Source organism: Chroicocephalus ridibundus, chromosome 2 (assembly GCF_963924245.1).
Source record: "Chroicocephalus ridibundus chromosome 2, bChrRid1.1, whole genome shotgun sequence".
NCBI lineage: Eukaryota > Metazoa > Chordata > Aves > Charadriiformes > Laridae > Chroicocephalus > Chroicocephalus ridibundus.
Genome location: NC_086285.1, coordinates 36,015,120 through 36,031,509, shown reverse-complemented (window position 1 = coordinate 36,031,509; position 16,390 = coordinate 36,015,120).

Sequence of the window (16,390 nt, the reverse complement as noted above, 5' to 3'; positions counted from 1 at the left end):
GTGACATCTTCCCATTTTTAAAAAGGGAAAAAAGGAAGACCTGGGGAACTACGGGCCAGTCAGTTTCACCTTTGTGCCCAGCAAGATCATGGAGCAGATCCTCCTGGAAACTATACTAAGGCACATGGAAAACAAGGAGGTGATCAGTGACAGCCAACATGGCTTCACTAACGGAAAATCATGTCTGACAAATATGGTGGTGTTCTACAACAGGGTTACAGATTGGTGGATAAGGGAAGAGCAATAGATGTCATCCACCCGGACTTGTACAAAGCACTTGACACTGTCCCGCACAACATCCTTTTCTCTAAATAAGAGAGACATGGAATTGATGATCTTTAGGGTCCCTTCCAACTTGAACCATTCTATGATTCTATGTTCTGGAGAGCACCCAAGCGGCGGGTCATCTAAATCCGATCATAGAGAGGGTCCTTCCAGTCCTCCTCAGTGCAACTCCATACTGACCAGTGTTCACAGAAACACACTTGTCCTCTTCCAGTGCCGTACAGCCTGACGGGAAGCAAAGATATCAAACACTTGGATCACTGAATTGTATCAGCACTGAATCCCGAGATATAATGTCAAGAATAAACACACAGAACCATAACATTTGCTTCTAAATACATTTCCTTTACTACCTGGCTGGAAGTTACAGTGGTTGTACTTTCTTTATTCTTCATTTTTAAATCATCAGTAGTACGAGCAAGTAGCTTTACAGCTTTGGGCTCAGCAAGAACGAGGTGAGCACTGGATACAATTTCAGGATCTCTGTGGCATACATTTAATCCTTGATATGTGTGTTTTAGCATCGGAAGTCAAACAACATTTCTGAGATTAGGCCCTGGAGAGAAAGAGCCGAAGAGCGAGATAAAACAAGCCGAAGGGCTCATCAGCACAAAGCCGGTGGTGGGTGAAGGTGGGATTTTGAGCAGCATGCTGTTTTCTTCTAAACATCTGCTAAGACTGAGGTCACTGATTGAACACAACCGTGCTTGAACAGCTGCTCTGACTACAGTAATTAGTCCTACAGTTGCTGCGTGCAGGTGTTTAATTATCAAGGTCCTGCTAGCTACATGTTTTTATTAGATTGGCTTTTTCCTTTTGTGGCTTTTCACTGATGTGTGTTCAGACTTGATGGGGACAGTACCCTTGAGAGCATATTTTTGATCCATAGGCTTTATTTCAGCCATCCAAAGGAAGCAGAGTAAAACACAAGCAGTCTCAGCCATGCACGCGCCCCAGGCTGAGCGTCCCGATGAGGGCGAGCAGGCTGTGCAAACGAAGGTTATGCACTAAGGCACCTCCTGAGAGAGATGGGGATGCCCAGGGAGACTCCTGTCTCCCAGGACACACATCACCTTTAACCAGGCATGCCAAGATCAGGAATACAGTTTTCCTTCATTCGGGACAGTACCTAAACCATGTGCCAAAGCCATTTTAAAAATTTGAGGTTTATTTCACCTTGGCTTGAAACCTCCAGAAGGACAAACTGCAGCAAAAAGATCTTTGCTAGTTCCCATAAAACAAGCCTAAATATATAATCCTTTGCTTTACTGCTTTAAAGAATCTCTTAAGCGTCTTTAAAAATCTTGGAGCTCTTTCTTGAACAACCATCTGTAGTCAGCTTCGCATTTCTTTGCGGGAAGCACAAAACTCCTGTTTCAATGTTGCAAACAAAACAATCTTCATGCCGAGACTGACAACTAAGTGGTTAAAGACTGGCACAGCCACCTTCGCTTCCACAGCAAAAATAACCAATTGTTTATGTGGTTTTTTACCCTCTCCTCAGGAAGGCAGGTGACTTGAAAGAAACAGAACTTAGATTTGGGCCAACAGAGTAAACAATATTCTTAAGCATTTCTGCAAATTAAATCCAGTGTTCACTAGAATCTGTGACCGCTCTTTATTTGCTCATCTCTCCTTCCTTCCTATAAATGCTGCCAGCAACCACAACCGAACTTCTGAGACCCTTCCTCGGGGATTTATTCCATAGACCAGCAGGAATACACTTCCCTGAAGACACTCCAGCACTAAACACGTCACTTCCATCAGAAGTACAACACACATTTTATATAAATATATTTAGCCCATCTTTAAATGATGGGAGATCCATCACATCCAACAGTAAGTTGTCTCCTTAATTACCTTCACTGTTAATCTTGCACAACACACACACAATCTCCCAAAAATCTATCGCGAGAGATGGCACCTCAGCCTCCTTGCTGCTGCAGGCTGAATGTTAATTTTCAGACCCAGTGTTTTCCTCCTCCTGCACAGATTCGGTAAAACTGAGCACCAGCATGGTAAGAAGCATTCAAGCTCACAGTTTGCAAGTTGGCCAAACAGCTACTCCTGCACTTCCACGTCTAGGCAACAGATCAGATGGAAAAGCCCAATGGATCAGATCTGGCTCAGGTGCTCCTGCTCAGCCCCATAAATAAGGGACAGAATAAAGTGGCTATCTTGCTGCTGGTGCCACTGGTGTCATCATTCCCACAGGGGAAATACCACAAGGAGCGAGATGCCCCTGAGCACATTGGACCCTAGTGCTGACACTCAGCTTGTCCTTCCCCACCTTTAAAAGCATTTATAGTAAAGTTATGAACCCCCCTCACCGTGTGCACAAGAATATTGGAGGCATTTTTATCAAAAGGAAGACCAGCTCCTTATCTAACGGATGTGATTTAATCAAATGGGAATTAATCCAGGGAAACCTTACAAACTGAGCTATGGAGGAGGCCAGACCTGACAACTTGGCGCCTCTGTCACTGATGTGAAGCTAGATGCAGAGCTCTGAGCACCTGAAGCCCATGATGGATGGACACCTAACCTACACCCCATCCCCACCGCTGGCAGCCTCAGGGTGCCCTGGGATGCCAGGGACAGAAGGCTCTTCTCTTGGCTGCCATAGTTTGACCCTCAGACAACCTCATGGAGATGGCCTCCTCTCAACAGCCACGACATTGTATCCAAAAGCTGTTCATTCAAAACCTTCTGATAGAACTACCCTAACCATAAAAAAACAAAACAAAACCCACAATTGTGTGTATAGTGTTGGCTTTACGAAACTGCAATGGAAGCACCGAAGGCTGCAGCTCTCATTTTACTCCTAGCAAAACAGGAACATCACCTGGTGCTAGAAAGGGCAGAGTACACATGTGTGACTACTCCCATGAGACTGAAGCCTATGCTCCCACAGGTTTGTTCCCTCCTCACTATCCAAATTTGTGGACGTACACAAGATATATATGAAACGGATCTGTAGAGATGTCAGGATTAATTCTGCAGAAAGCACAGGAGGAGTGCTGGGTTTACACCTCGGACCAGCCCAGAAGGTGCTTTGTGTCTCCTCTTGCTTCAGCAGCAGCCTGTGCCCACAGAGGGATGTCCAGGCACAGTCTGTGGCCAGGAGTGCGCACTTGCAGAGACCCCAAATGAGAGGCCCTTACACCACCCCTGTACCCACAGAGCATATGCTGTCCACAGGCAGGACTGAGAAGAGTGGCATCAGACACAATTTCCCTGAAAATTGCTTTCCATTGCAATAAGATGCACAACACAAAGAGATTTGCTGATGGAATACAGTGGGAGATCTGAGCGGTCAAAGGGCTGAGCTAGGCTCACCTGGACAACCTCTCATCCACGCATGTGGTCACTTCCTTAATGTAAGGATTTTACGCGTCCTCTGTCTCTGGCGATGAAAGCTACGTCTCTATCCACAAAGCAGGACCCCTGTTTTTATTCATCAAGATTTCAGAAACAAAAATGCAGGTCTGAGCAATTACCCTCGGAGAAAAAGCAACAGCAAAACTGGAATGCATTAGCCATAAATGAGGCAATTAAGTCTAACCTTTGCTAACCTGGCAGGTCAATGGTACAAACAGTATGCCAGGAGTTATTTGGGTCCCATAGATGCCCTTTAAAAAGCCAATTATCTGGAAATGAGTGACTCTGTCAGATGACAATACAGCAGTCCTTCAGAAAGTGCTGGGAAGGCGGTGGGGGGGGTCTCTCCGCCTGGCCCACATGCAGCTTTCCAGTATAATTGAACAGCTCTCACTGTTCCGAGGAAGGCAAAGGTTTCTTTGAGTGTCAGGTCTTTGGAATTAATTATACTGCCTCTTACCGGGCAATGGTAGGGCACGTTTGCTTGGATGCTATGTCAATACATGAGTAGGTTTCTAAGACGTAGGGGAAAAAAAAAGTACAAAAGCAAAACAAAAAAAGAGAGGGGACGTGGCAAGCCGTATAAGAGTGCCAATTCTTTCAAAAATGCCAGGATGAGGTGAAACACAACTAACTGAGCTTGAGTTACCAAAAAAAGAAAGCAGTGAAATGGCTGTCAGGGCACATTCGCAGACCACGGTTACAAAGCAGGTAGGACAGGCGTGCTCATCCTGCAGGGAGGGGGAAAGGAGGGCCTTGATTGCAGTTTGGCTTTCAAAACAGAAATACCCATTCTAAATGCTAGTTCAGAAAGAGTCAGCGCATCAATCCCACCCCAGGGACTTCTCCAGGTGACATGGAATCCTAAGCAATTCCAGGTCCAAATATAGATTTGGGCTCAATTATTTTGTCTGGGTCCTAATTTTTTTTTTCCCCAAATCTTTGAAATCAACTAGACCCAAGAAAGCGTTACAAATGATGGTTCAGCTACAGCCGTGACCCAAAACTACACCACCCCTCTCAGACTCAGCAAGAGAGAACCAGGAAAACCTGAAACAAAGGCAAGGAAGGATGTTTACCTGCCATCTTGTATCCTATCTACTGCTCTCTCCTCTCTCTGCTGTCTGACTTCCATCTTGCCCCATTGCCTTGAGCATCCATCCCGTTTGTCCTTCACTTTCCAGCATCCTTAAGCAGCAGAGGCTGCAAAAGTGCACCAGAAAGAATGATCATGAAATGCATCCACCAGCAGAAAAGGAACAGGGCAAAAATCACTATCTGCAGCCCCTGCCAGGAGGAAGCAAAACCCTGGAGAGATGAGCCAAAGCCTCACAGAGAGAGACTTTTAAAGCTCAGCCTTCAGGGCGGCCTGGCCAAATGCTCTGGAAGGCAGATCTCTAAATATTACACCTGTGCATGAAGATAAGCGCTAGGGCCCACCCAGGCAAGCACTATTTCCACGGCAATGATGAGGCTGCTCACAGTCCTAAGGACTACAGTTATTCACACTGTGGCTGGCCACCTTCCCGTGCCTTCCCAGCTCCAAAGGGTGGAGCTATGGTCTCCTCCAGGTATTCATTCATCCCTGCTGCTCCGATTATGTCACTGTAAGGCATAAAAATCAGCACTATTTTTAACCATTGCAATACAAAAGGGATCTGCAAGTGAGCAGTACAGATACCACCTGCAGGACACGGCTACTTTAATGCAATACGCAAACTGCAGGAACAGCAACGTGCCTTCTGTCAGGAACGGAGCTGCTGCCACTGCCTGCGCTAGCACAGGGATGCAGGCCGGAGCACACATCCATTGGATACTGTTGATGCTTGTACGAGACAGACCCTGACTCTCTGCATTACGCACTGCTCTGGAGGACTCATCTTCTCCCGAGCGCTCCTCTTCTGTTTGTGCCCAACGACAGGCTGGTTCGCTCTGGCTCTAGTGACACACAAGACCCATTGCACGTGAACAGCCTCTGAAGCGGGAAGAGCATGATGCTGTCTGGGGTTAGGAAATTACGTACCAAAGCACTGTTGCTATGTAGGCTCCTGCCCTTGTGTGTACTTGTCTTCACAGGCCAACAAGAGAGAATATGAAAATCCATAAAACATCAGCAGAGAGCAATCGGAAAACATGAGATCATAAAACAGCAAAGTGCTGCAAAATCATTATATGCTTAACTTTGACACACAGACTGTATGGCTCCAGCTTTGGAAAACAAAACACAACTATTGCAGCACCCAATAAAAGTAAAACAAGCAGCAAAACTTCAGCTCTGTAACTATCCCATACAGCCCCACCCCCCTCAAAATCCTTTAATAAGCATTTATTAGTTTCTCACCCCAAATTCAGATTTACAAGAGTAGACTATTTTCTCTCAGGAGTCCTTTGCAGCACACTTCATTCACCCCCAACAGCTACCGGTCTGTAACAGCAGCTGCTCTGTACACCAGCCTGTTACGCAGGTAAGCTGAACAAAAACCATCTCCTGGAGTGTTGCAGATTTAATGAGCTGGGATCTCTTAACTGAAGTAAATTTACAAATTTTATATTTATTAGAGCTCTCAATACAAGCAACTGAAATGCACGGACCATTAGTTAAGCTGCTTTTCTCGTTGATTACTCTACGTTATCAGAACTCCCTATGGTGATCTGACTATGTATTACCCTATGTTCAATGGCAGTAGGTGTTGCTGTACCTGATCTGACAATCATAGAGCTTTACAGTTTCTCTTCTAAGAAAAAATATCTCCAGAAAAAGTGACCCTGTGGTCCTTTCAATGAATCGAAAGACAAACAGCACACCGAGCTCTTCTCAGCAGCACCAGTCTCCTCTGTTATTAACTTCCCACTCAGTCCACTTAATGCATGCCCCATTGACACTGGACCTAGCAGCTTGTTTCTTACAAGCGCTTTAACAAAGTCCTACCAATTCATCTCTGTTCCCATTGCTATTTTTTTTCCATTTCATTAACTGCTTAGGTCTGGTTTTTCCCCTCATTTATGTTATCACGGCGGTAGTTTTCATACACCTCAAGCCACCTCCTGTTCAATAATCACCAAGGTCTCAATGCTGTTACTGGCTCCATGTTGACTCACTCCTGCTGAGACAGTCCAGGATTGGGGCCTGCTCGCGCTACGGCCTGGACGTCTGCTGCCATCGACTTAGAATGGGAAAAGCATTTGTACAGCAGGTAAAAAACCTACCATCTCTACTTCGCACTTTTGAAATCAATAAGAGCTCTCGCTTAGATCTGACCTTTAATTAAGCAACACAGGACAACAACAACGAAAAAAAAAAAAGCCCAAGGCCCTAAGATTACTAACAAGCAGCGCTAGTAAATCTCAGAAGCCTAAGAGACACTCTTTGGAAAACAACAGAAAACGTGGAGGGTAGACCTTACCTAAGTATTTGGTACCACTGTAACACTGCGCTGCAAGCTTAGCAGAGCAGACTTTCTTATTTGTGGATGACATATCGTAAGTAAGTCTTCTGCCACTTAAGCTCTACCCACTTCAAGAAAGTGGTTGAAGCTGGAAACCTGAGATGAAAGGAAGAAGGCTCATGAGTTTTTCTTGGAAAATAAAAATTGTGTTTGATTCTACCTCATATTAGTCACTTCTTCAGCACCTGGGAACAAATCCTGTCCTTCCGAAGTCATGTCAAGGGTTTTACTGTCAAGCACCAGAAAGATGGCATTCACACGACTGTCTTCACACGCATGCCTTCCAGTTTGAAATTTCTCCTCTTCTCTCTATTCTGCATTCAGTTCAGCTTCACTTCGCATGGCAAAAGTGACCACAACACTTCAGACACACCAGTGGTCTTCCTGAAATCAATCTTTGCCCACAGCACGTGCCTCTGCTCCTGTTTTTCTGGTGCTTCACGTGATGTCCAGGACACTGCAGACCCTCAGCATTGTCTCTCTCTGCTGATTCTACCCATACATGACCAGTGCCCGCTGCCCCCTCTTTCAGAGCCTGGAGAAGTCATCCTTCTCAGAGATATTTCTTCAGCACCACTGTCTGTCTAAGCTTACCACCTCATGTTCAGCCATCTGAATTCCCTCCTCTATGCTGGTTTTTTTTTTTCTTACAGTCTGCCATAGATGTTTTTCTCCCGTTTTGTCCAGTTCCTTAGTTTTGCCTACATGGGGACCTGACCAGATCCACACTGCCCATAGAGTCTTTCTCACAATTTAACCCATTCTCACTGCACATTGTTCTTTCACAGCTCATTTATCCCGCTTCTATGTTTTTAATCTCTGGTTACAGCCATTATCAATCCAAATAATTTTTTTTTCCTCCTCCTTCTAAAGGTTTAAAATATTCTTTGTTGATTAATTACATGTTGTTTTCAGTTGGTTTTGGCCAAAGACTCAAACAACAGGTCAGAATCAGCACGTTGTAATACTGTAGCCTGCTCCCTCTTTCCTAGCTTGTTAACAGGACTTCTTGCCACTGCCCTTTCAGTGTACCAACCCCACTCCCCATGGCAATTAATGCCCATTTGTGAAGTACTCCTACTGCTTAAAGTCCGGGAGGAACATGTGTGCAGTCAGTGCAAAGGAATCCTTCAATCCAACTGCACACAAGCATGACAGAAGGTACACGGACACTGGTGTCAAACACCCTTACGAGTGAACAGTTTCAACCTCTCCTTGGAAATCCCACAGCTTCAGGAGAACAGGTACCAAGCAGTCCAATCACCTGAAAGCATTAAACGCATCACGGTGACGGGTAGCAGGAGGTACCTCAAGTACCAAGAGGGAGAAAACTGTGACAAAGGAAGAGGAACAGCACCAAAAATAGAAACCGCTTTATCTGAAAGACTCTTAATCGAAAGCAACCCTTAATAGCAATCTCCACAAATCCCAATGTTCCCTCAATATAACGTCCATGGTGACAATTAGACTGAAGGGGCATTCTTGATACAACATCAGAGTTGGGAATTGTAACAAACCTTTGTGTTTAGGTCTATGCTAAACCCAGATTGCCTGCGTTCACACAGAAAGAGCAATCAAGGAGTTACTTCTATTCATCTGTTTGGGTTATTCTTGCCTCACAGTGCTGGAACAGACACCGAATTCCCTTTGCATTTTTCCCCAACACCACCAAATGATTGCCAGTTTGTTTACGCACTCAAACCTGAAATAAAAACAAGGATGCCACACACTCCTTGTGCAGCCTCTATAAGTGACTCTTTTTCTCTGAACAAGCTACAGTAATACGGACCTTCTTAGGCAGAGACTCAGCAAACAAAAAATGCAAGGATTATCATCTCCTTTTCTATTTCATGTCACAGAAAGGCAGCCCAAAGTATTTATTTTCTTCACTGTAAGACTTCTCTTTGTTTAGCACTTTTGCCAACAAAATTTAGGGATGTCAGAAATGTCCCATCTTTTCTTTGAAACAACCCATTAATACCATGTAGGAAATAGGGTTTTCAATGTTAAGCATTAACAGCTTTTATTCCATTTGCCAGGATTTTAAGATAAATCTATTTTATAGACAACCTACAAAAGAGAACTGCAAACAGTCTTAAAGAATCACGCTGCCCCAGTTAAACAGGTTCATTTGCTTATAATGCATGATCCTACTTGCACTCTAGTCTTTCACAAAAAATGGGGTAGGCAAGATTGCTTTCATATTACAAAATTAACAGAAGCAAATTTCTAGATGACATTCTAATTCATCTTCAAAGAGTAACAAAAAGTCTGACTCTTTCCTTTTTGCAGATGATTACATCAGTCACTTCGGAGCTGCACAATCATTTCCAAATGCCTTCTCTACAACAGGAAGTTTCAACTAAATTAGTTACTAAACCAAATTAATTAAAGTTGCACAATTTCTATACAGATGCACTTGGTTTTGTTCAAGGGAGTCTTACTTGTGTTCAGTCCTCTTTGTAATCAACCTAAGCAAAATCAATATATGAGAGTTGATGCAGCCTTTTGGTAGTTGAAGGATGAATTCCAAGTCATTCAGTTACAGTTAATTTAGAAAAACTTTCTCTACTACACAAAGCCTACACAAATTGCCATTTGCTCTTATATGAGAATCGATCGTTTGACTTGATGATGGAGAGGGGTGGGGGGATACATCCCTTCACGCTACAGTATTAAATGACTAATTAATGTTTTCCAGATAACATTTTAAGTGAGGAAAAGGAGAACTTAGACCGTAACAACTTGCCAGAGCTTAAGGAAAACCTCCTGTCACACAAAACGGCCACAGCTGTTTAGCCAACACTATGAGCTCCCACAAGCCGCTCCACACAAGACCTAACACAAAAAGGTTTGCCGTAGTTTTGACTCACTCTCCCTCTCTTCCCACTCACATCCCACCAGCTTTTCTAAGTGTTTTTCATTGGTCCTTCCATTCAACAGTTCTTCCAGGTTTTCCTTGTGTCTCCTACATTCACTCCTTATCCCCTTCAAATCCTCTCTGGTCCTTCTCTCCCTTTTTCTCCTGCCTTCTCCCAGTTCCCTCCCCGTCTTTTCCCCTCCAAGTCCATTCCCAGGCACTTGTAAATGTGACTGCTCAGCAGTCAAGCAGAAAGGGAAAACCCAGGCATCAAGGGAACCTTACTGCTCAGGCCTAACCTGAAATAGACTCACACGGGAGCAATTAGAATGCAATTTTATGTAATAAGATGATTTATTCATTAGTACAAGGCAGGGATAAAAGCTCACAGCTGATGAGAGAAGCAGGTTTGTTACAGCTGTCAGTTCCACCAGTAAAATGTATTAGTCATTTAATTTCTTTTTTTTTTTTTTTTAAAACAGCAAAAGCATCCTATAATTACATGTATGTGCCCTTCCTTATAGAAGGAGGCTTTGCACAGAGTTCTTTATTTTCATAATGAAACAGCAACAATTAAAGTGTCATGAGATGATCGGTCTGTCAGTGAGTTTGATTGACCCACGTATTACCAAAAACCACATGTTTTTAAAAAAAATATAATAGTAAGATCTTGGACTCAAAATACCTATCTACTTCTCCACAGCAGGAAGGTTAATAAGCATCAGGTACTTCACGCACGCTCTTAGCCAAGAGACCTATACAAAAATTCAGACGGTTTCTTTTCAAAGACAGCTGCATTAACAGGAGTCACCTCTCATTTCTTTCCTGCTTTCAAAGCAATTTCAGCATAGAAGTCTGCACTTCCGAAGTTGGCTTTCCAACCAACACTGGTAAGTCCCAGGAAAGGATCACCATGAGTAACATCTGCACCACTGATGGCACGTGGACCAGAACGAGAACCTCAAGGCTTCGGTTCAACATCTCATACACTAGCCACAAGCTTTTCTGTAGAAAGTGAAGAGCACTCAGCTTTGTCTCCCAGTGATCACGACAGGAGGGCACGCTTCCTTCTTTGCAGTAGCTCCTATGTAGAATTCACATCAGATGGGAGCACTCAAAGCCTGCCGCATTCCTATCAGCTGGAGAACACTTGGACCTCAGCAAAACTATACCTGAAGACAGACTCACTCAGCACTCAGTGGGACTGAACCAGCAGGAAAAACGCGCAGAAAGGACCCTTGCCCAGTACGAAGTCTCCTGGGTCATTCCACCCTCTCTCTACTTTCCCATCTGCCCTTCAAGGTCTTTCAGTTCTTCAGAATACAAAATTATGGACTAAGCACTGAAGAAGGGTGCTTATCACAGCAGTGCTGGTGATGGTTCACTTTAAGGAAGGTTCTCAACCTGTATGAACCAGCCACTGTTCCTGATATTCACCACTCACAGCAGAAGAGTGGAGAGCAACAACACCATCATTTCATTGTTATGGGGGGTTTTGTTTGTTTTCACATGTCAAACTTCAGTAATTATATTAGAATGTGTGGCCCTGTTAATATTTCAGATAATGAGATTAAATCCCTAGGACCCAAGCTGCAATAGAAAGGAAGCCAACTGGTGGTTTGTGGAATCAACCAAGGCTGGTAGAAAGACATCATACACTGAAAAGAGTGAGGCCTCAGACCAAAAAAAAAAAAAAAAAAAAAAAGAAAAGTGAAGTGTGACAACAGGAAGGTCCCCTGGGAAGCAAGGGAAAACAAGGAAGACTACATTCCCTTCGTGGATTTCTCAGTGCAAGAAGGCCAAATCGGTAACTCCGTCTTGGATGGGTTTCAGACTTCTTTGATATCTGACCCAGGTTAAGCTGCTAGGAAAATAACAACATCTTCAAAAGAAGAATGGGAAGTTTAACTCAATAAGCAGAGCAGGTGCTGTGTTGGCAGAGAGCGCTGTGATAGCTGGGTTATATTAAAAAAAAAAAAAACAAACAACAACTGTAAAGAACTTAAATACCTTCTTAATTCTGTTTAAAACAACTCAGATTATTAAATTATGTCCTTTAAGGAGCTTTCTTGATGCTCCTTTTGTGAAAAGAAGGTGTCAGAAAAAGCAACCCTTTAAAAAAAAACTCACTAATATCTGCCTAGTATTACAAATCCCATTCATAGCACCCTGTTCTGCAAGGAGACCTCATCCCTCAAGGGAAGGAAATAATCCACAACTATAACATACTGACCTTGCGACACTATTCAAGCAGCAGGTGCACGCAATGGTGAAAGGGGTGTCTGCCTTTATTTAATCTGCAGAGGCAATACATAGAAAAAAATAATGAGGACTAGTTATGAAGCACACAGGACACTTTGTTCTGTACTTTATGAGAAAGCATCAATTACTGAAGGGAAGGCAGCAGTATACCGTGGGAACAGACTGATGCTTTGCACAGACCACAGTGAGGAATGCTAACAACAGCCCAGACGGGCTACAGGGAAGAGATTTTCCAGAAAAATTCCCACTTTCATTGCAGTTTGCATCTACCTTTCATCACAGCTGACTCTACACTCATCACTACGGACAGCACACCCAATGCATTCTTACAGTGCATTGTACTATTTAGAGATGGAGAAGTGTTCATTCACGTAGCTCACTATAGGCTTTGTCCTGAAACAGTTACACTACCTAGAGGTTCATCCAGGCACATCCTAAAACCTCTTGGATGGCTGACATTTCCCTTGCAGCAACTGTGTTAGGTGTCTTCCACTCTTCTGCACAGAATCTACACCAGCCTCCCAATCACAATGAAAACAGTGGCTCCTTCTCAGTCAATCTGTGATGAGATTTTAACTTTGAAATAACTGCAAGTCTGCCCTCAGTTTCAACGGCACAGCTACTTGCTTACACTCTATTAAATAGCTTTAATCTCTCTTTAATTTTTCCTCCCCATTGCTTGTTTTCAGCTTACATACCTTTCTAAACAATTGCCAGATACATTTTCTAGTTCCTACATTCTTCTCCAAAAACCTCTATTTGACACTAGGTCTCACAGTGTCAAAGACACAGGCCAGGACAGAATACTACCATCCAGAAGTGATTACACAAGACCCACGCACAAACATGTCCACATCCCTCAAATACTAAATGGCAGTTTTGTACCTTAATCTTGCTTTCAGATCCTCCTTAGCATGCACTCCTTGCCTTCTAGAGAGGAAAGCGCTAGGGATGTGCACAGGCTGGAAGAGTGGAAAGCCTGGGGCTCTTCACCTGAGAGCACCAGCTGATGGCTGCAAAAAATATACTACAGAAAATGTAAGTAGCAAGGATCTGCTCCACTGTCTCAGCACACAGTAAAGGGGATACTCAATGGATCCAAGAAGATTCAGAAGTTGTAAAAAGCAGGCACTTTTTTCCATCCAATTTCAGCTTTTACCCAAAATAACTGAAGACAGATACAGAATTAGACACAATTCCAGTGAGACGAAAACCAGGAATTAAGTGCCTGCAGCTACCACAACTCCTGAATAAGTTTGATTAGTGTTCTGGTTTGGGCTGGGATAGAGTTAACTGTCTTACTAGCTGCTGGTATAATGCTGTGGTTTGGATTTAGGATGAGAATAATGTTGATAACACACTAATGTTTTTAGTTACTGCTAAGCAGTCGAGGCCTTTCTGCTCCTCACACCACCCCACCAGCGAGCAGGCTGGGGGGCCACAAGAAGCTGGGAGGGGACACAGCCAGGACAGCTGACCCCAACTGACAAAAGGAATATTCCATGCCATATGACATCACGCTCAGCGTGTGAAGCCGGGGGAAGACGATGGAAGGGGGGGATGTTCAGAGTTACGGCATTTGTCTTCACAAGTAACTGTTATGTGTGACAGAGCCCTGCTCTCCTGGAGATGGCTGATCCCTACCGATGGGAAGCAGTGAATGAATTCCTTGTTTTGCTTTACTTATTAAACTGTCTTTCTCTCAACCCGTTAGTTTTCTCACTTTTCTGATCCTCTCCCCCATCCCACTGAGGGGGAGGGAGCGAGTGGCAGTGTGGTCCTGGTTGCTGGTTAGAGCTAAACCATGACAATTAAGGTGACACAGATTCTCATTCCATAAGCAGTTATGGCTTTGGGGTTTTTTTGCTTTCCTTTAAGACCAGGGCTCTAGATCCAAGATTTGACACCCAAGACTTGAATGTCTCAACCGGAAGCCAATGTGTTTCCATTGATTTGGTACAGAAATAAGATATGCCTTCAAAGCAGTCCCTTTGGCAAAAGCATCTGGCTTTCAAAATACTTCAGAAACGATCATCTGCTCTCCGAGGTGCAAAGCATCTGCCTTCTAAGTCAGCAGGTTCTGTGGCAATAAACTGACAAAACAAGTCATCTCCAGGGTCAGCAGTGCTGGTGCCTTTCTGCAGAGATTAGCTGTGCATGCCTGACAGTGCCATAACTAAGGACAATTAGTAAGTTTACAGCAGCCTTAAGCATGTTTGTCTGAAGATACAGATGCATGAGTCATAAACAGGCTCTTTTAGGAAAACATCAGTACAAACATTTCTGCTCTCTATATAAAAAGCACTACTATTTAAAGGTTTAAGCTGCTGATATGCACCTTAAGAAGTGATAAAATACTGCATTGAGGGTGTACTGTAAGAAATAGGAAAGATACTCCACAAACATTCAAACATTAAAAAAAAAAATCCAAAAAAAAGCAGGACCGTGTCATGATGGTTCCATAAACAAATTAGTAAAGAGAATTAAGAGGCATACACCTTTGGAGAGACTTGGTTTATTAGAAACCTTTGTTCTAGGTTAGTGATATGCCCTGAAAAATTTGTCTCCACTTCTCTCACTGGTGTTAGGATCCAGCATGAAAGCAAACACTGTTCTTGAAGCAAACAGGTAACACATTGAATTACAGGGAGAATAAATAGCCTCCTCCAGCTATCAGGCAAGCGTACTGTACAGTTACTGATTCAACCACACAGAGGTTTTCAGTACCCGTGCAGCAGGCGAGGCGCTGCCTGGACTCAGGCAGCACATAGAGGCTCTTCTCGGGCTCTGGGCTTTGTTATGCCACAGCAGAAGTTCACACACAAAAACTTTCTGCACCTATTTTTCTAAACCAGGTGAAATAAATGAGTAACAAACAATAAGAGGAGGGAGAAGAAAGACTGAAAACAAGAAATAGGTCATTGCAAGGTCTTACTGTGTGTAAGGCAATAGCAACTCCAGGCTGGACTTAAAACACACACATTGAGCCCATTATCTGTAGCTGCTGCTCAGTCTGGCCATGAGCCTAATTTCTCATGAAGAATCACAGAAAAACGTTACTGTACATCTCTGCATTCAGATTCATTACAAGCACCCAAACCTCCCACTGAAATGCCCACATCAGTGCCCATACATCATCCTTTGTCATTCAAGTGCCAAAAGATTTTCCTTTCAGTTTAATTACATCAAGTATTTTCAGACTCGTTATTGCCACTGCCATAGCCCACAGTTACCAAAATCACACCCTGGGCATGTGCCACGTACTTACACATCCACGCTGCTCTGCAGGTGCACAACAGTACATTCAAACACCTCATCCTAGGCATCTTGTCAGGCATCTTCCCTTAACTGGGGCGGGGGGAGAGGGACCTTCCTGCGCCAGCTGAAAGACCATTGCCAGCAGGTCGAGGGAGATGATTCCGCCCCTCTACTCAGCACCACTGAGTCCTCTGGAGCACTGGGTCCAGTTTTGGGCTCCCCAGTACAAAAGGGACATGGGCATACTGAAACGAGTGCAGCAAGAAGTCATGAAGATGGCTACATGGCCTGGGGCATTTGCCACACGAGCTCAGCCTGAAGACCAGAAGGCTTGGGGGTGATCTTATCAAAGTGTATAAATACCTGATGAGAGGGTATAAAGAAGATTGAACCAGACTCTTCTCAGTGGTGTCCAATGAAAGGACAAGAAACATAGGACACAAACTGACATACAGGAAATTCTATTTAAACATAAGAAAAAGCTTTTTTTTTTTATTGTAAAGGTGGTCCAAAACTGGAACAGATTACCTGGAGTGGTTTGCTGTCTCTATCAGTGGAGATATTCAACGCTCGATTGGGAATGGTCCTGAGCAACCTGCTTTGAGCAGGAGGTTGGACTAGACAATCTCCAGAGGCCCCTTCCAACCTCATCCACTCTGTGACACGCTGGTTCTAAGTGTCTGTCTAATATTTAAACAAGCAAGCGGTGCCTAAGTCAGGGAGAGTAAGCACATAAATAGATATGCAGGCTAAATCACTTTATCACAAACTTTTTTTTTTACATTTTTCTTTTCATAGCATGCGTACATCATATATTGTCTACCCACACACTTGTGACAGTTTTGAGTTCTGCTTTGGCATGCCCCGAGTTGTTCACATCGTCTTGGGGAACATTAAA